General features: G+C 48.5%; 1 protein-coding gene and 2 pseudogenes across 2 annotated transcripts in view; 2 read left to right on the top strand and 1 right to left on the bottom strand.

Moving 5' to 3' along the window:
* TDRD1 (tudor domain containing 1) overlaps positions 1–27,847 on the bottom strand; it is a 1,954,313-nt gene that overhangs the window by 1,766,615 nt on the left and 159,851 nt on the right. The gene's annotated exons all lie outside the window — the stretch shown is intronic.
* On the top strand, positions 24,847–25,461 carry LOC147712107 (uncharacterized; annotated as a pseudogene).
* LOC147712106 (uncharacterized) lies at positions 25,724–26,906 on the top strand (annotated as a pseudogene).

Below are 27,847 nucleotides of genomic sequence, written 5' to 3'. Positions count from 1 at the left end.
CCATATATACTAAAAATATACGGTTTCCACCACCAATATCTGGTGTTGATTTCTTATATACGAGTTGAGAGGGAGTGTTATCTTGGTTTTACGTGTGCTACCTCAATTTCTTCTAGTAAACGATAGTTTGAGTATAGCTAACAATGTGTTGTATATTTATATATCTTTTTATCATAGAGAGGTGCTTCCCCTTTTTCCTGAGCCGTGGCCAGGTGGGGTGAGGTCTATACCTCTTACAAATATGGTAAGATGGGTTAAACCTTTTTTCATTGGTAGTTATCAGAATAGGCCCAATGATAATACGTGTGCACTTCATGTTTAGGTGGCATTTAGTATACATTAGTGATACTCTTTATTAATCATAATTATGATTATAATGTTATACACCAGTTTGTCTTTAGGTCAGCCTTGGGTTCGACCTTTAAATCTTTCTCTTTCCTCTTTTTCAGCAAAACTTGAAAAGAGGGAGCAGAACACCGAGTGATATCAGGTGATCTCTGTATCTATTTTTGATTTTGAGCACATATTTGTTTTCACTATCACTTAATTGCAGTAGCTATTAGTTAATATGGTCCTGAAGAAAGCAATGACGAACCTGTCACGAAATTGCTGAAACATGTCGACCACATAGAACATTCAGACAGTCTATATATTAGGGACTGTCACTGACGACTACTTTTTAACATTGGGAGGATGGGTAACACCTGAATAAAGTTATGAGTACCCCCATATCCTATTTTATTATCACTGACTTTTCTAGTTTTTCACACGTTTTGAGCACTGCAACATCAATCCCCCAGTTTTGATACTAGAATCCTCAGAACTTGATTAGCAAGACCAGAGTTAGACCTTACTGATCCTTTCTACATCTGGACCCCGACTAGATAGTTGACTGGCTGTCCCAGTGGTGGTCTTGACGGAATCCCAAATGATGAAGGGTGGTTCCGTGTGGTGACTGATGGGCATCCCTCTCTGACCACTGTGGGGATGAACCTTGTTGGATACACATAGTTTGAGGTTGTCTTAGGGTACCCTTTTAGGACATACTGAGCGTACTTAGGGTACCCTTTAAGGACATACTGAGCGTACTTGTGTGGTAGACACTCCGATATACATGTTATATAATAAACTCCCTACGCCATTTGCCTTCCTTGGCTGCTAGTGGCACTTGCCATGCTAGGGAGCACCAACCAGAAAGAAGAGGGGCCAAAGTCACTAGTGGCCCCGGCGCCGCTGGCACAGTCTGAATTGCTGCAGTGGGAGTGGTGCTGGTCGCTACAAAGGATGGGCGTGGTATGGTCGCGGCACTCGCCAGTGGCGGAGAAGGTGCTGTTGTGGGAGGCGAAACTGGTTCTACCCGTTGCTGACAGCGCAAGTCCCTTGTAGCGCCCCCTGTCACTTCTCCCCCTACGTTGTTGTTGCGTGAACTCGATCCAACCTGTGCCTCCAATGAAACTTCCCCCCCCCACCCCACACCTGTGTGATGGGTGTGCCAACCTGTGCCTGACTTGGTGGAGCTGCAGCCACAACCCCACTATTTGTTCTGACCGCCCCACCAGTGTTGCTGGCAGCCCGGAGGCCAGCTCTTACTTCGGTCATAAAGTCCGCTAACGTGTGTGAGCTTACCAAGGTCCTCACATGTAGTAAAATTCGACGGCAGCGAAGCGCGGGCTAGGGGTACCACCGGTCCGGCTGCGGGGGGTGGCGAGGCAGCTGCTGGCACGACTATTGCCCTTGAAAGTTCAGTGCTCCGACTTTCTGCTGGCAGCGGTTCAGCTGGGAAATCTCTCTGGGCCTGCGGACCCTTTTGGACCTGGTGGGCCCGGTCTCTTCTGCAGGTTCCTGCCCCATAAGGGTTTAAGGGTTTGTTTATTGTACAGTTAATTAAAAGCCACAATTATAAAACGTACAATTTTTTTTTTTTTAAAGTCAGTATCTTCGTTAAAACAAGTAAGGTGCAGTGGTTCAAAATGTAAAAAGTCTCAGCTTTAGTTGCATAAGAGTCTGTGGAGTTTTTGTGGGCTTAAGGGGAACAGACATGACGATTCCGGAGTCGCCCAGACTGTTTGCTCTCAATAGCTCATTGGCCCACGCCACGCCTTTTGCCCTGACCATTTCCATCACGGCTGCCAGCTGCGCATCTTGGGAGGTTCCCGGCATGGAATCCTCAACCTGGGACGTCTGCGAGAAAAGAAGAGGGGATCCCTGGCCACTCATGTTGACGCATCTGACTAAGTTCTACTGAAAAAGAAAATGGAGCAGTAAGCCAGTGGCCTCGCCGAATGTGGCAGTCCGGCCTGTGTGTCCCTCCACTTCGAGTGTTTCTCCCCCAATCCCTACTTACTTTGCTATTTGTCTGAACAATCGATCGGACCCCACAGACCCTCTCGTCGGGTTTGGGGGAGGGTGGAGTGCCGGGGGTTGGAGGGGGGGGGGCACAGGTGATGGGGCAGTTTTCGATCTCCCGCGGAGTGAGAATAGCGTTATTTACCATCCACCTCACAGCTGCACGAGCTGCAGTCGAGCATACTCCCTGCCATCCCTTCCTATCCCTTCCCCCCCACAGGTGAAACATTGGATATCCCCAACGTTTAGTTTAACAGCCTCCACGCCCTCTTGTGTAGTACCTCCACCAAACGCCTTCCGTGGACTGAGCGTAGCCCTAAAGTGCGACGTAAATCGAAGGGCACCGGCAAGGCTGAAAAAGAAATACAACACACGTGATTACGCCTACCTTATATATGTGTCGAGGGGGTACCTGGTTGATCATGACATGGTCGCCATACTCTGCTTTCCTGCTAGGACCTTTGTTCCCCTTCCCCTCAAAGCTTTAGCTGCCGCCGACCTGCCCCAAATGTGACCCATGTGTCCATAATACTTATCCTGATAAACACCAACTGAACATTGTGGGACCCCCGCACTTGCATCACTTCTCCCCAATTACCTGCACCGAGCGTGTTTGGGCGGAGCTTAGGTGGACCAGAATTGCCTCATATCCTCAGACCTGCACAGAAACAACAGGTGATTACACACACACACACACCCTCGATCTGTAGCAGCTCAAGACAAACTTACACCGCAATACTAAATTACAACGCTGGTCCTGAAACTAAGCTGCTGCAATCAAATCGCCCTTCCTATTTCTCCTATAAACCTTTCTCGCAAGCCATTTCTACTCCCGAGCATGTTAGAAATCATGGCCGTGTTCCACACGGGTATGACACTGCGCGCGGAAGTACGAGATGTTCATCACGGATGCCGCGCCATCCCCCCCTTCAGAGGCCAAACCAACGCAAATGTACCTGCTCATGAAGTCCCCCGGAAAACTTGGAGGTGGTGGCCCGACTAAGCCGCTGCTCATGAAGGTGGCACCCTGCGCAGACCCCCCCGGGGAGGTGCGAGACGTGCCTAAACTAATCCTTCTTCTTGCCATACGGGAGGTAGGATTCGAGTCCCTGATATGCGCCTTGCATCTGCGAGCGGGCCCGTGACAAGTTGCGTGCTACTTGCCCATCGGAAATTGGGCCCCGCTGAAGAACAGGCCTGTCGCACACTAGCGCCCGACCGCGTTGGCTGGCTTACTGTGGGTGGGCGCCATTTTGTTTTCCGGACCCTCGTGGTTGGGGCGGGGGACGTGTAGATACCTCGACGCGCGTGCCCCTATCCGTTCCTATGCCATAAAATTGGGGGAGAAGGAGGGCGCAGCCATGGGGAGTACTCCCCCGTCATGAACTGTGGCCGAGCAACGCGCGAGTCATGGCAGTTGAGAAGGTGCAAGTATTCCTACACGTTTAAGAGTTTACTATGTGTCCAACAAACCTGGATTCCGAATTAGGAATCCTCAACAACATTAGATATGACTAGTTACCCCTTGCCAGAATATTTAAACCATGACAGAAGAGAGAGATGAAATTCTCCTTCGGGACGGGTGGATTGTGCCAGACACAGCCCGTGATGGTGAGTCGCCCGACCTACTTCCCTCATACGCGGCCTCTAATTGCTGGCGGTTTGCTGTGGCCAGAGCAGGAAACGACCCAGCAGTGTGGGACCTCGAAGGCGGGGGCACATATGGAGATCATGGAGCACGGGACGCCGACCAGGCCGCACAGACCCGCAGGTCAGTCCCAGCCAGTGAGGAGCAGCCTGGGGATGAAAGCCCGGCACCGCCTTCTGCCATCTCCAGCCCTCAGCGCTTACCGTGCATGGGCCGTGAGGCGACCCAAGGCTCCGCCAGAACTGCCTCTCTCCGTGAAAGTGAAACCGCAGGCCAAGCGGACAATGGGGGACACCAGCACGGGGCTGCTACATTGGCACCGAACCCCAACCAGGAAAGGGGGGGACCCCCGACGGTGTCTCCCCTACCGCCCTTAATCTGAGCACCCGCCTGTTGATGTATGCGCCTTCTCCCCCTCATTACCTCCCCGACCTGTGTCTGCAGCGCTCCTAGGGCCCAGGCAAGTGACGGTGACCCCCGGGCCCCGCAGCAACTGCCACCAACTCACCCCCCAACGGCGGCCTGCACCTAAGCAGGCCGCCCAGCCCAGCTACAACCCCTAAAGGGGGGGGAGCCAACAGAGGGGGGGTGAAAAGAGCCGCACTCACAGTGAGGGCAGATCGCGACTCCTTAGGAGAAGGCAAACCGCATCAGGGAGGGGGCCGCGAGAAGATTGCATGTCCCCTGGTAAGGCATCCACGGCGCGTCCGGTGCAACAAAGAGGCAAGTAAAATGGTGATGGGGACTTAGTACCCCACGCCCTGCCTACCTGGTGCACCGGACGTGACGTCGCGCCCGTGACCCACACATGGCTCCTCCTCTCCACCACCCCCACGTTGGGGACAAGAAGGGGGTGGGAAGACATGGGCGGGGGGGGGGGGGGGGGGGGGGAGTGTAATGTTCCTATAGGGCCACCCTCTTGAGTGGCCACTTAGGGTGGCCTCGGGCAGCAGCAGATTATCAACTTGAAGCTCACAATGGCTGCAGCAAATCCACACAAACCCAGGCAGTCCGGTTCTCCGCAGGTGGCGACAGTCTGCAGCACTCAACCTACCGGCGCTCCTCTGCAGAATTCGAGCTTTCAGTCTTTAGCAAATGATCACGTCCACCATTTCAAATTTGTAATCGTAAGGCCACTCAGATTCTTTCCACAGCACACACGGCACTTGCAAAATATATCCAACATATAAAGGGATCTAAAAGAAGTGCAGGAAAATATGGACTCATCCATTTGCTATCTGTTGTCACACTGGTCAAAGCATGAGTTGTTTTTTCAATAGTACATTGACAAAAGGCCTGAACGTCTTAAACACTGAACACACACGGTGTACGGTATGTAAAGTGTGTTGTCACCTCCAGGGCACGCATCCTTAAACAAATAGTGATAAACTCCAAAATGGGGAGAGGATGTAGCCTAACGGCTAGAGCTGCCGACCTTTGTAGCTGGGGAACCGGGTTCGAACCTTGGCACGGAATCCTATGATTTTGCTCGAATCACTTATTCTCCCTGCAGAAGCGGCACGTGCAAGATACTAACATCAATAACCTCCAAGGACCGTGTAGATTTGAAAATGTTGCAGTAGCCTGAATCCTGTGCCTGAGATTCTTTTAATGCCACAGTAAATGTTTGTATGTGACTTCCGGATTTCTCGTCTGGCTGACTTTGGCAGTTTAAAATTGCTGTGTGCATTGTGAGAACAAGTGGACCTCTGCTGACACTGCACACGTGCATTGAACTGGGAGTTAACTGTAGCGCTTGGCAATAGCGCCTACAACAACATTGTTATTACATCTGCCATTGCATGGCTGAAAGAAATAATGACAGCCAGCAGCCGGTGACGTTTCACTTTGGTGAGCAGCCACCCTTATGGCGGTACGGGCAGGCATTTTTATATTTATTGCGCAGGTGGATGAGGTGCGAACTCCCACTGAGCACTGAGGTCAACACTGGTTTAACGGCCAAGGAGGTATGAGGTACAGATTGCCTGCCGTTGTCATAATTTGTATTCAATGTTGTGTGCTGCTTTATGTACGCATTCCTTTCTCACATTGTTGTACCAAGCCCCCTTTATTTCTGATTTTGTCACATTCATGTCTTGTCACGTATACAGCTTGTTTTGGCTTCCAACAGCCTGACAAAACAATGGCCTTATTCTGCTGACTTCCACCTTGCACTATTGACTTCTGCGCGCTAGACACGGTCTGACTGTGCTTGCTAACTGTCGTTGCTGGTAGAATAAAGCCCTCACTGACCCATCAACTCTAGCTCACTCCACTACCCCCGAAAATTACAAACGGAAAACCGAAATGCATATCCTAGGGCCCTTATTTACAAGACCCTTACGTCCCAGATGCATCACTTTTAACATGGGAAAAAGTATTGTACCTTCGGCGCAGGGGGCTTTTAAATAAGCCCCTGGGTGTTTAGTATTACATTTTATGTTACTCCACTTGTATGTTTATGCGTGACATTGTCTTCATTTATACCTGTGGGGAATACACAGACTGCATGTGCCAGTGTATAGTAATTGTATAGCTATTCAATCCCTGGAAAAAATAATGCATTGTTAAACACTTTTAAGGTCCCAAAGGCCAATGCACAGCACAGCACTTAGGTAAAATACATTGTCGTTTACACCGCCAATAGCTCCAACTCTTGCAAATGCGAGACCTTTTGCATTGCAAATGCTGGTTTAACTATGTTCTGCAAAATTCCTTGGCCTGTATTTCTGAATTTCTTAACCTATATGCATAGTAGCTAACCATGTTTTTTATATCGGTCTTTCCCAATTACCTTTGTCAGTCCTGCTTTCCGAATTTTTTAGGTTGGTTTCTATGCTCTTTCCGTAATCGGTCATGCTTTCCACATTAGGTGTTCATTAAAAGCAGTCCCCCCTTTCCTGGGCTACATTTCTGTGTTCGGATTCCGCTGACCCCATTCCCTTTGTCCTTTCCTGTGTTAACCTTCAACACAATTTATTACCAGAGGATGCCAAGTGTGTTCTGAGACTTTGCGCCTGATGCCGCACTTAGTGTACCGTTATCGCGTGAAGAAGGATGAGGGTGTAGGTGGACTCTACTAGATATCAGGATAATTGCATCGGTGTAATTGGAGCTGTCGAACACGCGAAAATTCGATTGGATATTGTCTACACGCTATCGATTTAGCTTTGTTACCAGTGTGAGCAGCGTGAGCCAGGCGCTGGTGGCGAGTGGTGTTTTGAAAAATAGTCAGGCTTTAGTGCGGTTGATTTAAAAACAGTCTAGCTTTTAATCTTTTTAAAACTACCTGTGTATCGTTTAGGTGCTAATCTGTATTTTTAAATAATAGGGGGCTGAATTGGTTGGCAGAATTTTATACACTCTGTTTTGCACTCTTTCCCCCTCTGTACCTACCTGATCGGTCCCCGTTCCGTCACGGCTATTCTGTGCCGCTTGAACGGAGGGACGCGACTCCTCCCCCTTGTTGCGTCACTTCCTGGGTCCCTCACATAAGGGAGATGGATACTCGACCGCGCAGCGGACGAGCGCAGCGGGCGCGCCTAAGGCAAGCCCGCCTGCTACCGAACAGCGGCCAGGGCCAGTTATGCTGCCGGTGCGAGGGCAGATGGTGGCAGGATTGTCTGGTCAAGAGAGGAATTGATGGCATTCAATTTGGAAGTGCTTTGCAAAGCATACCCACCGGACTTAGGGTTTGCTAACATCCCGCAGGCATGCCTTGATTGTGGGAAGTCTCTAAGCAATGCAATCCTTACACGCGCTGCTACACCTAAAGTTTCGACACGCCAGCCTAGCCGCAGCTTTAGAACCTCCTGATCTGCAGGTCCATGGTAAGACATGCTGAAGATATTTGGCTGTTGCTGGAGGGTCAAGAGTGTGAAGCCATGTTTCTGACTGAAACGTGGCTGAACGACCACAATATGACCGCTATCGCCTTAGAGGTACCATCAGGTTTTAAAATGAGCTTCTCCAACCGGGTGGATGGTAGAAGAGGGGGGCCCTCATCCTTGGGGACCGGTTTTCACTCATCCTCTTCGACGGTTATGATCTCGGGGTTGGAGGGACTACATTATTGCGTCCAAATTGATCCCCATCAGTCACTGGCAGGGCTAATTATATACCGCCCCCCGGATTGCCCAGAAGCCAGCTTAGTGGCACTCATGGACATTATAGTCCAAAGCGCTCTCCTTCATCCATACTTCATAGTAGTGGGGGACTTTAATGTACATGCTGATAGAGCGGACTGTCCATTGGTGGAGCAATTAATCGCTACGCTGAGCGCTGCTAATCTGGCATTATCTATTATGGGTCCCACGCATAAAGCAGGCCATACGCTTGATCTGATATTTTCCAATATTAAGGATCTGTCAGTTGATGTAGCTCAGCCACTGATCTGGTCGGACCATGTGCTAATTCCTTTTGAGGTAGCGCTATCGGGTGGGGGGCTGGAGACGGGAAAACGCTCCTTCTTGCAGAGACAATGGAAAAAAATGACCCCTGAAACTATGGGTACAGTCTTGGCTCGGAATCCCCCGTTACTAACCAATAACATTAATAAAGACTCTCAGGCGCTGAGCCAATGGATAGGGGATATGGTGTCGCACATCGTACCAGCAAAACGAGCAATGTCACAGAGGAAAGCTCCATTGGCTCCTTGGTTCTTTCCGGAGCTTAGGGCCGAAAAATCAGCCTGCAAGAGGCTGGAGCGGATCTAAAGGACAAATTATTGTGCCTTGGCGAGGGTTCCATATAGAGAAGCCACTAGAAAACTTCATAAATCAATTAATAAGGCAAAAAAACAGTTTTTTGAGTCTTCTATTCAACAAGCAGGAAACTCGAGCAAATAAGTCTTTAAAATAGTGCAGTCCTTTTTTAAACCTAGATGCATTGAGAGGGAGGTCTCCCCATCGGCAGCTCTCTGTGACAGCATCTCCGACTTTTTTGATAGAAAAATCCAGAAAGTGTACGATACCTTTGTCCCGTCGATGCCTACGGTGAAGGCTGACACAGCAGAAGTCGGCGCTTCCTCAGTGGCCTTAGGCAAATTTCAGCCAGTGTCACTAGCTCTGGTTATGCAGGAATTAAAGCGCTGTAAATCAGGGTCGCCAGATGACCCTTGTCCACCAAAGTTATGGAGCTTGATGGCGAACACAATTGCGCCCACCCTACAGCATATTTGGAACACGTCTATCACGTTCAGGGTGTTCCCTGAGGGTTGGAAGCATGTCACTCTTCTCCCATTGAAAAAAAAACCAAATGGTGACCCTGAGGACCTTAGCAATCTCCGCCCAATCTCTCAACTAGCGGCACCGGGCCAAATGTTAGAGAAACTGATCCAACGGCAGTTGAACTTTACGGAAGATAATAATATTTTACACGATACACAATCAGGCTTCAGACCTGGTTTTAGCACCGAGACCGCCCTGATCGAGGTGGCAGAGTCAGTTAGGTGGTCGTTGGATTCAGGGGCATCAGCTATGCTGGTGCTCCTGGATCTATTGGCCGCCTTTGATACGGTCGACCATGGCAGGCTATTACACCGACTGTCGGAGATCGGTCTCCAGGGTCAGGCGATAGGGTGGCTACACTTGCATTTGTCCAACAGAACTCAGAAGGTGGCGATGGGTGCCGCGTCCTCTAGACCTAGGAAACTGACCTGCGGGGTCCCACAGGGTTCGGCACTCAGCCCGTTGCTATTTAATATCTATTTAGCCCGCTCTTTACGTTAATTGCCAACTGGGGGGTTACCGCCATTTCCTATGCTGATGACACCCAGCTGGTTTTTTCGTACTCAGAGTCGTCAGAGGCCACCTTTGCAAGTTTCAAGGGTTGCCTTCGAGATGTGGCAAGCTTGATGAATACGAATAAACTAAAATTGAATGCGGGCAAAACGGAGGTAATCTTTTTTGGGAAAGGCACTCCCCCACCAGCGGAGTTTTGGTGGCCTCCTGAGATGGGGTCAGCTCCTCCCCCAGTCTAAAGGCAAAAAATCTGGGGGTTAAGTGGGATAACAGCTTATCCTTTTCCTCCCACATCCAGCAGGTGGTCGGAGGATGCCTCAGCAAACTGAGAAACTTGCGTAAAATCCACCGGCTTCTGCCAGAGGGATGCCGTAAAACGGTGATCCATGCCACGGTCACCCCCAGGCTGGATTATGCCAACGGCCTTTATCTGGGTCTTCCGAAATATCTGACTCAGCAACTGTAAACTGTTCAAAATGCGGCTGCGAGGCTGATAAAGCATATCCCATTCAAACATCATGTCTCTCTGCATCTTTGCTCGCTACATTGGCTGCCAGTTGCTAGTCGGATAAAATTCAAGGCTCTCACCCTGGCTTTCAGAGCCCTACATGGAACCTGCCCCAACTACTTAAGAAATCGGTTGCGAAGATATACTCCGGCCCGCTTGCTCCGCTCCAACTGCCGGGCCCAACTACTCGTCCCACGCGTCAGAAGGGCGCGTTTGGGGGGCAGGACTTTTGCGGCAAACACCGCACTTCTTTGGAACACCCTGCCACCTGCACTTCAGTTGGCACCGTCGGAAACCAGCTTTAGGAAACTACTGAAGACGTGGCTTTTCTCTCAGAAGATTTAAGCCAGTGGCCCTACCTCCCTGATCTGGTCTCATTCTGCTCATCTAGCGCCACCTAGTGAGGTAGCTGTTCGCGCTTTATAAAATTCTGTATTATTATCATTATCACCAGTTTAAGACAGACCTTTGGTTGTCTACTCAGCTAGGTTTCATACCCTAAAGGGGTGTAATTGTTTTCAGAGTGGATGTTGCTCCTGACGAAGGGACTCTGTCTAAGTCCCGAAATGCATTGGGCCATCATCATCCACAGTTGAAAAAAATTCATTTGTATTATGATTTTGTAGTAGTATATTGTACATGAGTGTATCTATATTATATTCTATATGTCTATAATGTTTTTGAACAAGATAAATTGAATGAACACTATATTATGAATAAATAGTGTACAAAACTAGATGAATTTGTGTTGAACATAAAATCCTTAATGTAGTGGAGACCTGAGTCTAGTAAGCAAGTCTGCAAGCTAGCCCTTTTCTTGCACTTAGTGTACGTCTTCAGTAAGAGCTGCATCATGACTCAAGACTATAAAAATAACTGCTCCTTGTATTACTATGATCTCTTTAAAAACACACTTTTCCTTGGAGCATACAAACTATCCTTTATATTAGTTAGTCTACTGTTTCATTGCTAGGTGTTAGTTTCGTAGTGTAAACGACATTTCCCTTTTCATTGGTTCTATTTCTACAGATAGTTTCCAATTCCAGTCTTGTCTTTAGATCCATTCTGCTCCAGTCTTCAACTCTTGTTCTGACCTTCCCCATCCAGGCAATATGGTACTGATCATACATATTAAACTCCTACTCAAAAAAGTCTTGTGCCTCCAAACAACAAGCACTCCCTCTTAGTTATTCACATGCTGGTGTCAGCAAACACCCAATAGGTTCTTTTTGCTATAGATGTGGAGAAATAATAGGAATACATTTTATAGACCCATAAGCACGAATAAAAAACATACCAAACCCCAATACAAACATTTCAGGTGAGGGATAGGTTTCAACCTATGTAAGTAGTGAACAGGTTTAGGCCTAATAAATGGAGGTGCTGAAAAAGATAACTGAGTGCACATTTGTTTTAGAAAACAGACCTGAATGTTGCATGGTTAACTTAGCTGCGCTGAAATACAGAAGTAGATATGATATTTCTTTGCAGATACAAACTTGGCAGGGCATTAAGAATTAGTACAGATATCATAATAAAAGGTCGCCAGATTTCGATCCGAACACAAGGCCTACAGTACAAATTGTTTCTGCATTGCCATGGAACATAGAGTACAGAGTGTAAACAAGCGTGAATTCTGCCTTAGCACAAGCCTGTTGAGAATATGTTAAAGTCTAATATGCTGGGCCCGATAACGTCAATCAAGAGATACTCACTTGCTATGCAAAAAAACAAAAAAAATATTTCTATGATTATCTCACCCCTTTTCTGAGAATTGAAAGAACAAATCCAAAAGTGGGGGCTTTTGCTAAACACGGACACATAAGATATTGCCAACACATGAATTGTGTTGGCAATAGGTCATCTGCCCAGCTTGCTATTTGCATCATATAGGAATTTGTAACCTGGGTTTTTGTGGCTTTTGCAGTATATATACTAACTACTGCTTATAATCCAGAACTTTGAACTCCGGACTTTTCTATTTTTGAGACTGACAGATTTTCAAAATTGATTGATTAAATCCGTATTATTGTGTAAAAAATTTTTGTCTTACTTTATTGATAGATTTTCCTTAAACATATTGGCATGACCAGCCAGGACCTCTGGTTGCCTTCACCGACTGCCAGCCCAGACAACTGAAAGACCCCTAAGAAGTGATCTGCGCAGTTTTGAAAGGTAAAAGATGCTGTTGTTGAGTAAAAGTTTCTGCATTTCTAAGAGGCAGGTAGGACTCTGTGTTTGGCGTTTATTTTTAAGGTGGAGACAGTACGAGGTTTATTCCTTTTTATATGAAAACACATTATCAATTTTTTCTATAATACATGTAGTTGAAAGTGGTCCAGGCAGAACAGGGTTTGAGGCTGAGTAATCAGTGTATGATCTCCACAATATTGAAAAGTTGTCCTCTCTACGAATCCAGAGGTAAGTTACCAGCAATGCTTTGCTTGCCCTAGTATGTAATTTAGAATTGATGCAGTACTGTTTTTGTTCTCCTAGTATGTGGCCACATAATAAGGTTAGTATATAAGTTTATGCTATTTAGTGTATAATTTAGGAATAAGTATTATGTCCTATTCTTATGAGAGATCAGTTACAACATTCCACATGAATGTTTAAAGTAATTGATTGAATTAGGTTAATGTCCTAACAGTTAACTAATCAATTACAACAGATCCCAAATTAATTATCCATTTTTTATAACAGTCAAACTGTCACCCTCTCCAAAGGAACTGATCTTACCAATACCATTGCAAAACCCCTTAATGTTAGAAACGTATGCAGGCCTAGGTATTAATAGTATATCAACTCGGAGGAGCCAAGCCAACGACCAAGATGGCAGCGTAGGGAATCGGCTACGCCGACTTCCCTTCCCTGCCGCCTTATCCTGCTATAAATCCTGTGCTCTCACCCCATACCCGGCATCCGGAAAAGCTCCGATCCCCGTATGTGCCGCTGTGAATGGGGCCTTGGCCGGCGTGTAAGCCGGAGCCTCGATTGGTTGGTGCGGCCGCCCGAGTGGAGAATAACAGGGACAGAGGCCCGGCCGCTACCGGACAGGTCTGAAATATATATATATTTTTTTAAACGCAAATTCCACCGGAGCACCTAGCCGCATTGTGGTACAGCGGCGGAGTAGTGGTGCCTGCCGGTACTGTTTGAGGAGGTGTGGGGCCCCGTGAGGAGTGCATGCCGGGGCCTCGCTAGATTGATGGGGCCGCCCGAAGTGCAGGCGTATCAGAGGCCGGGATTCAGCCATCGCCGGACCGGACTACAAGGCTTGGGGTCCACCGGGGCACCTGGCCGCACTGAGAGAGGCAGAGGTGCGTGAGTGAGAGCTCTGAGCCACGGCTGTCCTGCTGGAGATCGGACCGGCTGAGACTGTGAACGGCCGTGATCGGCCGGGAACAGGCACACATCTCCTGAACAGTTGCTCACCCACAAACGCACCCGGGTGCAGAGTGAGGAGACCCGAGCTGAGGGTGAGAGGCGACAGAAGACAGGTGAGGTGTGGGCGCGGGGCGCAACAGCGGCCCGGCACTGAGAGGCCCAGTGAGTGTGGTGCCCTAGAGGAGGTGGAGAACTTCCCCATTTGGAGGGGGCCCACTGAAGAACTGATCTACATGGGTGGCTATTAAAGGGAGGAGCAGACTGGGTCGGCCTGCATGAGTCCCAGTTAATCCTCTCACGCCACTGCTACTTGGGGTCAGGTGTGTGGATCGGCAGAAGGGAGCCCCCAAGCTGCGTGCATCACCACTGATAAAAGCAGACAACCTTCCGGATCAGCTGGGAGAGCTAGGGGGAATAAATGCAAGATAGAAGACTGCGCCGGGAGCCCCCTGAACGGTGCAACAGGCGTTTAATTTGGAAGAGGAGCGGCTGGGGAGCGCCTTGGACTGAGCGGTTGGGTAACGACTTGGTGGATACCCGGCGTGGACAGGATAGAGTGCGATCTGTCGAGGGGCGTCAGGCAGGGACCGGTGCAGTTGATCCACAGTGAAGAGGTCCGCCGCAACTGGTGAAGTGGATCAGGAAGAGGAGATGGCGACAAAAACGGACCAGGAGAAGTCCCTGCCTCGGGCGTCCAAGGGGTCCAGAACTATCCAGTCAAACAAACTGGACCGATACACTCTGCCCAAGAGGTCCCTAGTGGAAACGAGGAAGGTCCCGTCTGGGGGGAGGCAACCACGAAGTCCACTGCCGAACCAACGTTGACGGATCTCATGGCGGCGATTACCGGATTGCAGGCATCCCTGGGCCAGAAGATGGAGGCTCTAGACAATAAGATGGACACCGTTACCCTTGAGATGGGGTGATACGGGCGGATCTTTCGAAGGCGAACGAGAAGGTCAAGACACTTGAGCTCAAGACAGCCAGTTTAATTGAGGACGTGAATCTGCTGCAGCAAGAGGTGTAGAAGAAGCTGGAAGGGCCTCCTCTGGAACTGCTGCTGGTGTTGCTGTCCAGTTTGCTGGCCTCGCCCTCGTCCCTGCGCCCCGTACCGTCTCTGGAACAGGAGGTAGGTCTTTTTCTGGTCCTTGGGCTTCTCCAACCCGACAGCTGTCAGGGTTTCTGCCTCAGCTTTCATCCGGGCCATCTCATCGTCGGCGTGCTTACCATAGAGGGTCTCGCCCGAAAATGGTAAGTTGGCCACCCTCTGTTGAGCCTCCGGCTTCAATGACGTAAGCCTCAGCCAGGCAGGAGGTCTCTGGTTAACCCCATGGCAGTACCAGTGGGCTGCCAGGAGTGACGAATCCGCTGCTGCGCTGATCAGTTGGTTAGAGACCAGCAGCCCCTCATTCAAGATTTCCATGAAATCCTTCTCCTTGGGAAGGAGGTCAGCGAACTGTTGGAGGGACTCCCAGAGTGCTCGATCGTACCTCCCCAACAACACCGAGGCACTTGCGGCCTTCATAGAGGTGGCGGCCGTCCCGCAGACCTTCCTGCCTGCCGAGTCCATCCAGCGGCTCTCCTTTTCTGGAGGTACTGTAGATGAAGGGGTGGTGGCATGTTTTCATGCCGCCGTCACTATCACTGAATCCGGTGCAGGATCAACCCTCAGAAACGCCGGGTCAGAGTCAGGAGCCCTGTATTTCTTTTGTAGCCTGGAGGGGGCTGATTTGGTAGTCGCCGGAGTGAGGAACAGTTCCATGGCAGGCTCCACCAATCACGGTACTAATGGTAACAGAGGCCGAGACAATTGCTTTTTGTGAAGCGTCTCAAAGATGACGGAGGTCGTAGGCGTGGGCACCGTCCGCATGATGCCCAGCTCGTTTGCCCCTCTCAGCAGCACTTCCTGAAAGGATATGATATCGTCCACAGGCGACACCCTCGTCCGAGGGGACTAACAGGGTCGGTTAATAGTCCCTGGCGCTGGACGAGTCTGTACGGGACCTACACCTGTCCCTCCTGCAGCCCCGTCTAGATCTTGTTGATGAACAACGGCAGCTCCTTGATCTCCCTCTCCGTCCCGAGCGAGATCGAGACCTCCTAGGTCTTGGGCGTGCCGGAGGTCTTTGTGGCGGAAGTTGCGGCGGCCTGACAGGGATCCTCGGAAGAGGCGGCCCTGTAGGCGGAGTCGGGAAGTGCGTCAGCGAGACGGACCTTGTGGTGCAGGTGGACGCCCATGAGGCGGTGGAGGCGGAGTCGGAGGCAGCCCATGAGGTGGAGGAGGCGGAGGATGATGAGGAGGAGGAGGTGGCGTCGGAATCCGAGGAGGCGGATCCTTCGGCAACGCAGGCGGTGGTTAAGGCGATCCCGGTTGGGTGGCGAGTATACCACAGAGTACACCGAGCCGGAGACTCTACCCTCTTCTTCTTCATCGCCTGACCTGACTGGGGAGACCGAGAGGCCGTGCCTCTGTCGGTGAGCGACGTCGCCGTCGTGCCCCTGATGATCTGGAGCAGCTTCTGGCGCCAGAAAGCCTCCTGGAGGACGATGCCTTCCTCTTAGGCTCCGAACGCCTCTTCGGCGTTGAAGAACGATCTCGACGTCGAACGGCTGCTTGACGTCGATGAACTCTGTCTCGACGTTAGAGTCCTTCTCCTCGACATCCATCGACGATCGCCGTCTTGACGTCGAAGTACTTTGCCTTTTTCTCGACGTCGATCTTTGTCGTCGTCTACTTCCTCGACGTCGAACGCAGAGTCGACGACGAAGCCGAACGGCGGTGTCGCCTTGACAGCGAGCGCCGGCGCCGTCGTGACCTCTCTCGACGTCGATGGCTCGACAATGAAATTGTTCTCGGCGTCGACGGAGGTTTCGACGTCAGTCCCCTCAACGTCTAACGTTGTCGCCGCTTTGAACCAGAACCCTGTCGAGACAGGGAACAGACCGTGGTCATCCCTCTCGACGCAGACGTCGAGTCTATCGACGTCGACGGAGACCGGTGGAGGTTTCTGGCCTTCTTCTCACTGGGGCGCCCCTCAGAGGCCTCAGCACGGGCAGATGAAGTAGTTCCAGAATTCCCAGAACCACCTTGCTGCTTCCTTTGCTCCAGTCCTTGGAGCCTGATCTTCTGTCTGTTTTTCAGGGTCCTGGAGGAGAAAGTTTGGCAGATCTCACACTCCTCAGGAACATGACTAGAAGGAAGACAGACCCTGTGTGGATCGGATTTGGCCTTCTTCCTCGAGCACTCCGGGCATTTATCAAATAAGGCAGGCATATTTGATAAATGAGGGCTCAGAATTACTAGAAAAACCCCAGTAATAACAGAAGGCACAAAAGCACGTCGAGTGAACACACTCACTTTAAAAGTGCAAAAAATTGAAATAAACCCTAAAAAGGGAGAGCTCAATGCCCCAGGGTCCTGCTAGCAGGAGCCGGAAAGAAGAACTGAAAGTGGAGGGGACCTGCTGTGCATTCTGGGATACTGAGAGTTCTAGAAAGTTTCCTTAAAGGCACAGTATCCCTTTTTGAGCCACATAATGGCAGCCTATAGGGCTTGTCTGTCCACCCCTTCCTCTCTAACTTTCCAGAGGATTTTCTTGGTAAAAGTGGAAGTTTTTTTCTGTGTAAGAAACTTGGCAGGCTGTGCGGATGTTAAAATTGGTGGAATATCTAGTTGAAGTACTGGACAGTGTAGCCTTGGCAGAATTATCTGTCTTTAAATTCTCTCTTAAGTGTCTATACAGGACCGCACAAAAAGGCAGCTTAAGAGATTATTTTTGATTGCTCCGGGGTCCCCGCACATGGGCGGGACTATTCACTAGATTAGGACTACACACAGAGATACCCTACAGAACTATCGTTACAATGTCTTCTGGTAGTAAGGGATTAGGGGTATCCACGCTCAGTTGGAACGTAAACGGCCTGGGAAACCAGATTAAAAGGGGCATGGTGAGTCAGTTGATCAGGAGACACTCGCCAGATGTGGTGTAGCTAAAAGAGACGCACTTGGTCGGTAATCGTTGAATGGCCCTCCATAGGGGTGGCTTTCAATTAGTGGCACATGCCGGCTTCACCATGGGATCTAGGGGGGTGGGCATCTTAACGAAAAACTCCACTAACTTTCCAGGCTACGGGGAGGAGCTACGACAGCAAGCAAGATGGCCGCAAAGCCTCCCGGCTCCGCCGACCCCCGTCTTTCGCTCGAAGATCCTGTCATATATCCCGATTTTTCGCCCCATATCCGGATGCATGAACTATTCTGCGGGCTGATGGTGCAATCCCGAGAATTTTCCGACATGGTGGAGAGGAGTTATGTCGAGGTTTAATTGGGGCCTAGCCCAGTCTGGAAGCCGGAGTCTCTAGTGTTGGTTTAGCTGGGTCCGAGTTGAACAACAGCGGACCGGAGAGAGCGGCAGGGTCCGTCCATGGAACTTCCGACATCTTTCTGATTGCTTTGCTGCCGGTCTGCTGCCTGGAACTGTACCGGAGGTGAGGTGACAAGTGACGCCCGAGGTGGTGTGTGTGGGGGTCCGAGACCCGGGGGCCTGGCGTACGTAGCGCCGGTGCCGTCGGATCGGAGACTTGGTGCGCACTAACACCTATTGATGATCGGTCCCTCACGGTTCATTCCTGCTCCGCCTAATCTTACCCCGGGGAAGGCGCCTCTCCGTGGGGGTCAATATGCTTGATGCTATGCAAAGCCCGGCGGAGCAGGCTCAGTGCGGTCCGTCATTGCGGTCAGTGATGGCGGCCCTTGAGGCACTTCAGGCGACTATGAAGACCCAGGCCTGGAATCTGATGTCGGCGGCAAACAGAATTAGAGGATCGGGACCGGACTCAGATGTGCTGCCCGAGACCCGGAGGTCAGTTCCTTCCCCTATTGCTACCCCAGCAATGCAATTTGACCCGGTGCTCGTAGTTTTCCATGCTCCTACAGAAGTGGAACGGTTCGAACATGTGGAGATCGGCGATACACCTACAAAGTTGGAATCTTTGGAACTGCAATTGGCGGAACTTTTCACTGCTTTTCCCGATTTGGAGACGCTTGCTCGTAATTGTGATCTGTGTGGGACTGTGTCGCACCCCCTTCCCTGCGGGTCCATCAAGATGGCAGATGGGATAGTGTCTGGTCTTCGAGTCGGGAAGGGGCATTATCGGACTCGAGCGTCTACTTTGGGACTTGCCATACTTACTTCGACTAATAGACTATGGTTCAACAACTTCTGTTTGACCTTTGACAATTTTACGGTGGGGCTCTCTTTATCGGAGGGGATCAGCGAATTTGCTCGACGGGGCCAAGGTTGAGACTGTTGTTTGAGGTTTCACAATTTTGATTTATTGGTAACTGGACTGCTCTCTTTGGTTAACGGAGTCCGGGGCGGGATTTCTAGTTTCCTCTGATGTACTGTTTCATTGTGGTCTGCTTGATCGTGTTATCATGGCGGGGGATTCTTCGTTGAGACAAGGGGGAGAGTCCGGGAGTGCGTTTGACATAGTCCTCCTCCATTTCTCCCCTTTTGGGTAGGGTCTTAGTCCCTTTTTTCTTTCTCTTTTCCTTTTTTCCCTTTGTTCTTCTATATTTCGGGTTCATTTACGGGGCGACAGGCACGCTGCTAGGGGGGTAGGCCGTAGTCATCTGCAGGGGTGCAGGGTGGGGGGTTGGAGGGGGGGGATTTTGTTTTTATTATTTGTTTCTATGGCCTTTTTTTCTTCTTATCTTTCTTCACCTTTGCTTTTGTTTCCTCTTTTTCGCGTCAGCATAGTGGGTCTATTCTTTTGTCAATTGTCGACTTTTTATCTGTGCCTACACTTTCACGGTACTTCAGTACCATTGGGCGGGCGCTCCACTGGCGCGAACATTGATTGTATGCTTGTTTATCCTGATTCGTATGCCTAAGCGCCATGGTTTTGAATAATATCGAATTAATTGTGGACCTCCTACTGTTTTGCCCGCCCTTTCTGCACCTTTGTGATATTGTACAGCACCTGATCCTTCTATCTTTATATTATAAAATGCAACCTTTATTATCCTGTTACTCGTATAGTATGCCATGCTGCCAGTTTTAATTGTAGTCCTATTGTGTTCGCCTCCCGGGAGGCCATGTTTGGTTCTAATTGCTTGGTTGAAATGATATTGATTAGCGGCCAGCCCTGGTGGTTGTAGGCCCATACTTGTAACTGGTTGAAGTATTAATAAAGGTTTTCAAAAAAAAAAAGAAACTATCCAGGCTACATGGGCAGATAATCGAGGCAGGTATGTCGGCGTCTCAGGGCTGTGGGAGGGAAGAACTATCACTTTTTTGTCAGTATATGTCCCACCAGGTCTCCAGACAGATACTTATCGTGATCTGTGTGCGATTTTGTTGACACTGCCTGTTGGGATACCAATTGTGGGTAGGGACTTTAATGCGGTGATGGATGGTGAAGCAGATAGATGGCCAGCTTGAATTCTAGCGCCGTCTCAGAGGTGGCTGCCGGATTTTGTGGCCACAACAGGTTTAATAGATGGGTGGAGATTGAGGAACCCAGACGGAGTGCACTACACACACACCTCTGCTGCACACAACTCCCTATAGAGAATAGACTACATTCTGGTGCCGGCATAAAAGGCAGCATGGGTCCGGGAGGCACGTCATATAGGTAGGGGGATCTCGGATCACTCACCAGTTTGGCTCATAGTGGAGGTGGGGCAGGGGGATGCGGGAAGGATCGCCCCCATTAATGCATGGCAATTAAGAGATCCCGACACAAAAAAAAAGGAGGCGATACAAGCTGCAGAAAGATACTTTTGGAAAAATGTGGGAACAGTGGAGTCGGCCCAGTCATTGTGGGAGGCCTACAAAACAGTCAGAGGAGAAGTGTTGTCACTGGTCTCGGGAAAAAAAAAAAGAAAGGAAGGGCAGAGGTAGATAAGATTGAGGCAGACTTAGCGACTCTGGAGGGAGAGGTGTCGAGAGATGCCACCATCGAAGGAACTCGCCATTTGCGGTTACTCCAAGATGAATATAAGAATCTGGCTAGAGACAGAGCCAAAGTGCAGAACGTGGACACCCAGAGTAGGGTGTATTAACATGTTGAAAAAGCAGGGAAACTTATCGCGTGGCTAGAAAAGGGGAAGCAGGCATCGAGATTGGTGCCAAAATTGCATACAGGAGAGTCAGGCAGAGTGACCGATCCACAAGCAATAGTAGAGGAATTTGCGGATTATTATCGTTCGGTATATAAGTCTGCAAGCAACTATACGGAGGATGAAAATGTGGCAATGATGCATGACAGTCAGTGGCCTGTGCTGTCAGAAGAGGACAGGAAATACCTAGACTCCCCTCTTACGAACGATGAAGTGGAGCAGGCCATTAGAGGTGTTCATTCTGGAAAGGCTTCGGGTCCGAACGGAATCCCCATTGAGCTGTATAAACTCAATGTGAATAAGGTGGCACCGTTTCTCCGAGAAATGTGTGTGGAGAGCAAGGAAAAGGGCCAACTCCCATATGACCAACGGGTGGCAAATATTGTTGCCATTCATAAGGTCGGTAAGCCCAAGATGCAATGCTCTTCCTACCGGCCGATCTCACTATTAAATGCTGAACCCAAGGTGCTGGCAAAACTGCTGGCAACCAGGCTTGTTTAGGTTATCTCAGATCTGATACACCCTGATCAGTCGGGCTTCATGCCGCGCCGAAACACGGCCCTCAACCTACGACGGTTGCACGGGATCCTGGGAGGTGCATCAAAGACACATGAACCAGCGGCCCTGTTGGCATTTGACAGAGTTGAATAGCCCTATTTATTTCCCATGCTGGGGAAGTTCGGTATCGGACAGGACTTCATAGGATGGGTCTACCTCTTATACGAGTCCCCTGGCCAGAGTAGTGGTGAATAACCACAGGTCTGTTGACTTTGCTTTAAACAGAGGCACACGACAGGGGTACCCACGGTCCCCACTACTATTCGCACTAGCCCTTGAGCCGTTGGCGGCATGGGTCCGATGGGACCGATCAATTAGAGGGTTGCGCTGGACCTCGGAGTGGGAAGATAAGGTTTCGCTATATGCTGACGATATTTTGTTACATCTCACTACTCCCAGGGACTCTTTGAATTTTTTTTTAGATGTTCTGGCAATATTCGGGAGATACTCTGGAGTTGCTATTAATTGGACAAAATCTGTGCTCTTCGTCCTCAGCGGAGATCCCCCCGTGATCCTGGAGTTCTGCCCACTGCAGATTGAATCAGTAGGATTTTGCTACCTCTGTATATATGTGTCCATGGACCCGAAACAGAGATATGATAACTTGGGGCCCCCACTGGCCAGACTCCGCAAAGATGTGGCGAGATGGAAATTATTGCCGCTTTCCCTTGTAGGGTAGAGCGGTTCTGTTTAAGATGATGGCTCTTCCTCGCTTTCTATATATGTTACAGAATTGAATGGACCCAGTGCCCCCCTCATATTTTAAGCACAGAGTCCCTCCAAAGACGGCTTCTTTGGGAGGGAAGGCCGCATATTGCCTTCTCTAAGCTTACACTTATTTATTTTTGATATTTGTAAAGCGCAACATATACCCTCAGGCGTCTTGGCGCTAATAAAACCAGTTATTTGTGATGGTTAGCGTGAGGAAGGGGCAGTCATTGATCATTGATCGAACAGCCAAGTTTTTAGGAGCATCCATGGTACGACGGGGGAATTGGTTTGCTAGACCTTCTGAAGTACTATTGGGCTTCTCAGCTTGCAGCGATTAATCACGCAGTGTATGGGTCCCCTTTCGACCCTGGTTTTACAATGGACCGCGGTCAGATACCAGGGGGAGGTATTACGAGAGCCCTGTATGCCAGAAACGGTTGGTTTCCGCCTCTAGGGCCTCCGGCGCACGCGGTACAAGTAAGGCATGCTGCCACTAGGAACCTTCAGTGGGAAGGGAAATTAACCCTGGCGACCCCGTTGTGGAACTCTGGGTAACCTGTGGAAAACAAAGGGCTTTGATAGATAGGACCTCATTGGGATCTCACAGATTAAAGATGTCTGGGTGAAATACGGTATCCTTACATTCGACGCCCTAAAGGAAAAATATCATCTACAGGAGAGTGAGCGATACCGATACACTCCGGTTAAACATGCCTTGTCAGCAAATGTCCCCAGAGGATTCATGCTCCCAGAGGCTTCCCCTCTGGAGGACCAGGTATTGGATGGCCATCTCCCAGAAAAAACGATTTCAATGATATATAAAAAACTGATAAATCATATGGGGGATCTGTTAGCGACTCTTAGAGAGCAGTGGGGCGCAGACGGCCTAGTGTTAGATGAGGACTGGAGGAAAGCAGTTTCCTCCCCGAAAGTAGTAGCAGCTCCCATGAGACTTAGGCTGGTCCAGTTTAAGATTCTACACCGATCATACACCACGGGGCCCCGGTTAGTGCGGATGGGTCTGGCAAGTAGTGAGGAATGTCGGAGAGGGTGTGGGGAGTTCGGAACATTTATGCATATACTATGGCACTGCCCCGAAATACAAGATTACTGGGGTCAGATTCACGATAAGATCCGAAAGATTATGGGGGTAGAATTGGCGTTGGAGATCGTAGATGTGTCCTGAATGTTTGGGAACCCATGGACCTAAATACATCTAGAAATTTGTAGGTGACACTGGCATGCATGGTTGCTAAACATCGCTCAGTTGTGGGGTGCTAGTCAGGCGCCTCAAATTGGAAAATGGATGGAAGATCTGGACTGGTGCATGTTCAAGGAAAGGTCTATATATTGCCAGGGGCTGCCCCAGGAAGTGGGGGAAGGTATGGGGGGCGTGGAATGGATTCAGAGGGGATATTTGCACACCTCCAGCAGTCAGAGAAGAGGTATTAGCGTTGGAGCCCCAGTGATCCCTGAATTCTATCAGTTTAATGATTATGATGTATCAACATGTGTACTTGAATAATGTGAAGGACGAGTTTGTCACCTGATGCTTTTCTTCTATTTCTTTTTGGAATAGTTAATCAAAAGAATTTAAAAAAATAAAATAGCATATCAACTCTAGGTTTTAATACAACTTAAATTAACAAAGCAGAAGTACACCTGCCAGACAATTAAAAAAGAACCACCCAAAAAACTAATGCAAGATCATAGTCCTCCATGGTATAAGTAGTGTAGTAGCCTTATGAACCTCATAACTGCTGACAACTAAATATCATCCCCAAAACGAAACTGTAGAACCTTACGATCAGAGGGTAGGAGAATTATCAAATGGTATAGACTGGGGCGGACACACATTTCTTGAGGGTTTACAGACTGCAGACAAATTATCAGCTACTATACATAGTAATATATTTAACTACCTTTCAGGTAACTGCAAAAAAGACCTTCGCATACTTCGAATAAAGGAGATTGTTTTAAAGTCTATAAAACTTGTCCCAGTTGTTTTACCAAGAATATGGCATCCTTTGAAGGTCCCTAAAAAGAATTGACCAATCTCCAAGGAGTAGTGAGCGAAGTGGTCTAGGGATACATAGATCTGATGTTCACCTATGTGGCCTAATGAAGGCTTATGTAAAGTTTGGAAATATCCCATGAGGTAAATAGGAGTTAAATTCCAAAGTAAACTATAGCACCCAAGATCAAGTTCACTAAAAAGGCACAGGGTCTCCTTTAGAACACATTGTTACAGTGACTAGGAAAGGATAAAGAGATATTGCAAAGAATGGCATACAGCAACATTAAAACGTGCATATGCCTGGCATAAAGAGGGCACATTTGATACTACAACAATACAACACATGGCCACTTTCCTACAAAACAAATTGAAGTGAAGTAAAATATAGAAAAGAAATAACGCACTAGACCTCAGGAGGATCTTTTGTGAAACAAATGAGAGAATTAAAGATAAAGTCTCAGGCCCCCGATTCAGCTCTTCCACCTCTCTACCAAGATGTGCAATTAAGTTTAGATAGTGTAAAGGTACAGGACATGTACACAATGTAACCTGATGCACTGCTCTCACCACCCACCTCTTCACATACCTCTGCTGTGGGATATACAGCCCACCATCAAAATCTACTTCTCAACATGGAAAGTACATTCATATATATATATCTATGTGCTACAATGGATTAGTACACCTTGGGAGACAATGGGTGGAATGGAATGGAAAAAGAATTTATATAGCGCATAACTGCCACCATATGGATATCCTGGTGCTTGGTTAGAATAACATCAAAGACAGCAAACTCAATTGTCAATGTCCGGAGAGCTAATAGATATTCCATGGAAAGAGTCAGGTGGGGACAGTACTAAATATGTAGGGACAGTAGACACTAGATTTATACTTCATTTGGAGGATGAGATGTCCCCATTAATAAAGATGGGGGTGCACTTCATGAAGGATCAAGGGACACAAAGAGAACGGGTGATGCTAGAAGATAGAAAGATTTTCTGACAAAAACAAGTACCAGCAGTAAAAATGAGACCAGGGTAGCCTTCACACCAGACCCACCTCCTGCAGAGTGATGGAGATTTAGACATCAAGAAGAATAGCAGAAGAGAATAGTGTGGGCAAGTGGGCTGAAATGAAGTAAGATGAACAGGCAGAATAAAAAGCGACTCAGGAAAAGGAAGAAAGAACCGTGGGACAGTGGAGGGCCCCAAATGTGCCATATATGACATAACAAAGAGGACCAGATGACACAATCCTTACACATAGCATCTTAGGAGAAGATATGGGAGCAGAAACATTCTATGAATGATCAGCAGAGGCATTAGATGACATCACTGAACATATGAACACAATGTCCTTCTTGAGGAACATAACAGGTAACAGTCACAATATGCCTGTGAGCGAGAAGAAAGCCACTAGGCAGGACACGTTTACGAAGAGGGCAATAAGAACAGAAGAGATTAGCATTCGATCGCACCAGGGTTGGGCCGGGAACCCAAAGCAGCTCTCACATGTTCTCAGACCAGCCAAGCCTAGCCCCCACCCACACGCTTGTTTGCTGCTTTTGTTACAGGGGACCAATATTGCAGCATCACTGCAAAATCGGCCCTCACCCTTCCAGCCTCCCGGGGGAACTACTGATGCATGGTACGGCCAGTCTGGCCCTGGATGGCACGCCCATATGGAAGAAATGGAACGTTTGGCATAGCAGGAAAGATGACACTGAGAAAAGATCTGGCATATGTTTGTGCTCTATAAATTTAATAAATAAATAAAATAAATAAATGTGTACTCCCTGTGTATTCGGGCAAAGATTTGCTGTCCATTGAATCAGTAGCCCAACATCAGATTAGTTGGCATAATGTTGTCCCTTTTACTGACAACCTAGCAGGTTGGACAGAAGGAGTGACATCACAGATGATACCATTGCCGCAAGAGGGTTCCTTTGACCCCCTCCAGAGACATGGCAAATGGAGAAAAGTGCATTTCTCAGGGCATAGGGGACCCTTACTGTGCAAGAAAGTCTCTGTGTGTGGCAGAAATGTGCTCATAAGTAATTACTCATCAACCTATTGGCCATATGAATACAGTCCTGACACAATTGCCCTTGATATTTAAAGTCCCAAGGGCGCCTCAGTATATACCATAGTCCCAGATGGACAAAGAAAATATTAGAAAACTGTTGCCAATGCTTGCTGAAGGGGCTGGGAAATTGACAGCAGCATTAGAAAAACATACAGCAGGGGTTACTCTTGCAAAAGGGGACATTAAAAGCGTAATAACTTCCCTTATAGGAGATAAAACAGACAGGAGTAAAGAATTTGGCACTGACCAACCCAAAATGTGATGGGGCACCCTTTAACAGAGTAAGGGGAACTGTTTGGAGACAACTGAGAAAAATGTATCCAGACAGGGCAAACATTGGGTCTATTAAGACAAAGAAAATGCATCCAAATGAGGATCCAGCCCAATTTCTCAGCAGAATGAAGACAAAATTGACACAAGAAGTAGGGGAGAGTTGGGCCGTGACATGACAGAATGCAATACTGTTTTATAACATAGTAAAAAAAGGGTCTATCAACTGAAGAGCAGGACATACTAGATAATATAGTGGACTTGGATCCAAACCATGGACAAGGATACAGGCACATATAACACATTTCTGTAATAAGAGACAGGAAAAGGAAAAAAGTTATAAGGATTAAATAGAAAAAGAAAAAGCCAAATTGGTCCAGTAGAAGTTGACCAAGAAATCAGAGGGAGGAAATGCCACTGTCATCACCCAGTTAGCTGCAGTGTCCATAGGTATGCTCTTTCTGGGCACCTTAATGCCATCCAACCAGTATACCCAGAGAAGCAATTAATAGGAATAATGGAAGAGGAGGATATGGAAGTGTTAAAAGTAAAATGACAGGAACGGAATATGAGTGAGTACTTCTTTATTGACGATCCACTCTCCATAGAACAACCTGAAATCCCAACATTCTAAGGTGAGTTCTCACCGAGGGAAACCAAGGGTGAGGGAAGGGGCGGGGTTGAGTGAATGTACCATATAGAAAACAAGGTTACAACACACCTCCCTTCCTATACAACCAAAGGAGGAGAGCAACAACCGATGAAAACGAAGGGGAAAATCTTATTAGCAATAGTATAACATGAACATGTAGATCACATTTCAGACCGTACGATTTTATCACAGCTCCACCATTGCCCATTGTCAAGTGGGTCAACATTGTCGATAGCCTAAGCAATGCAGCAAGGAGGGTAGAACTTGCTCTGACTGCCAGTCTTTTGTACTGCTCTTAACTTGCACCACATCGCAAACTTTCCAGTTGGGAATTCCGACACCGTTCTTTTGGTCGTACCATTCTTTGTAATTGGTTTGGTTCAATTCCACCTTCCTAGTAACTTCCTCATGATTGGGTATCATCTCCCTGCCTCCTTTCAGCCAACTAGGGTTGAACTTGGTACAAGTCTCTCTCCTGCGGAGTGAGACGAAAGGGGAGATTCCGGTCATCAGGTTCGGGGAGGTGTGGTATGCCCATAAACAATTTCCTAGATGGGATTGTACGTCGTGACCATTGGTAACCGCTAATTGAATATGCTCTTCGATCATCCTGTTGCCCTCTCGACTAGGCGGATTGCTTTAGTCAATACAGAGCCGTCAACTCATGTTTTATGTTCATGTTGTCTATGAATTCCTAAACTGTCTGTGAGGTGATCTGTAATCCATTGTCCCTGATCAAAATTGAGGGTATGCCCTCCTTTGAAAACATCCTTGAGAAATTCCAAAACTTTACTTGTG

Source organism: Lissotriton vulgaris, chromosome 5, assembly GCF_964263255.1.
Source record: "Lissotriton vulgaris chromosome 5, aLisVul1.2, whole genome shotgun sequence".
In the NCBI taxonomy this organism is placed as follows: domain Eukaryota; kingdom Metazoa; phylum Chordata; class Amphibia; order Caudata; family Salamandridae; genus Lissotriton; species Lissotriton vulgaris.
This window is presented reverse-complemented; position numbering and strand designations above follow the sequence as displayed.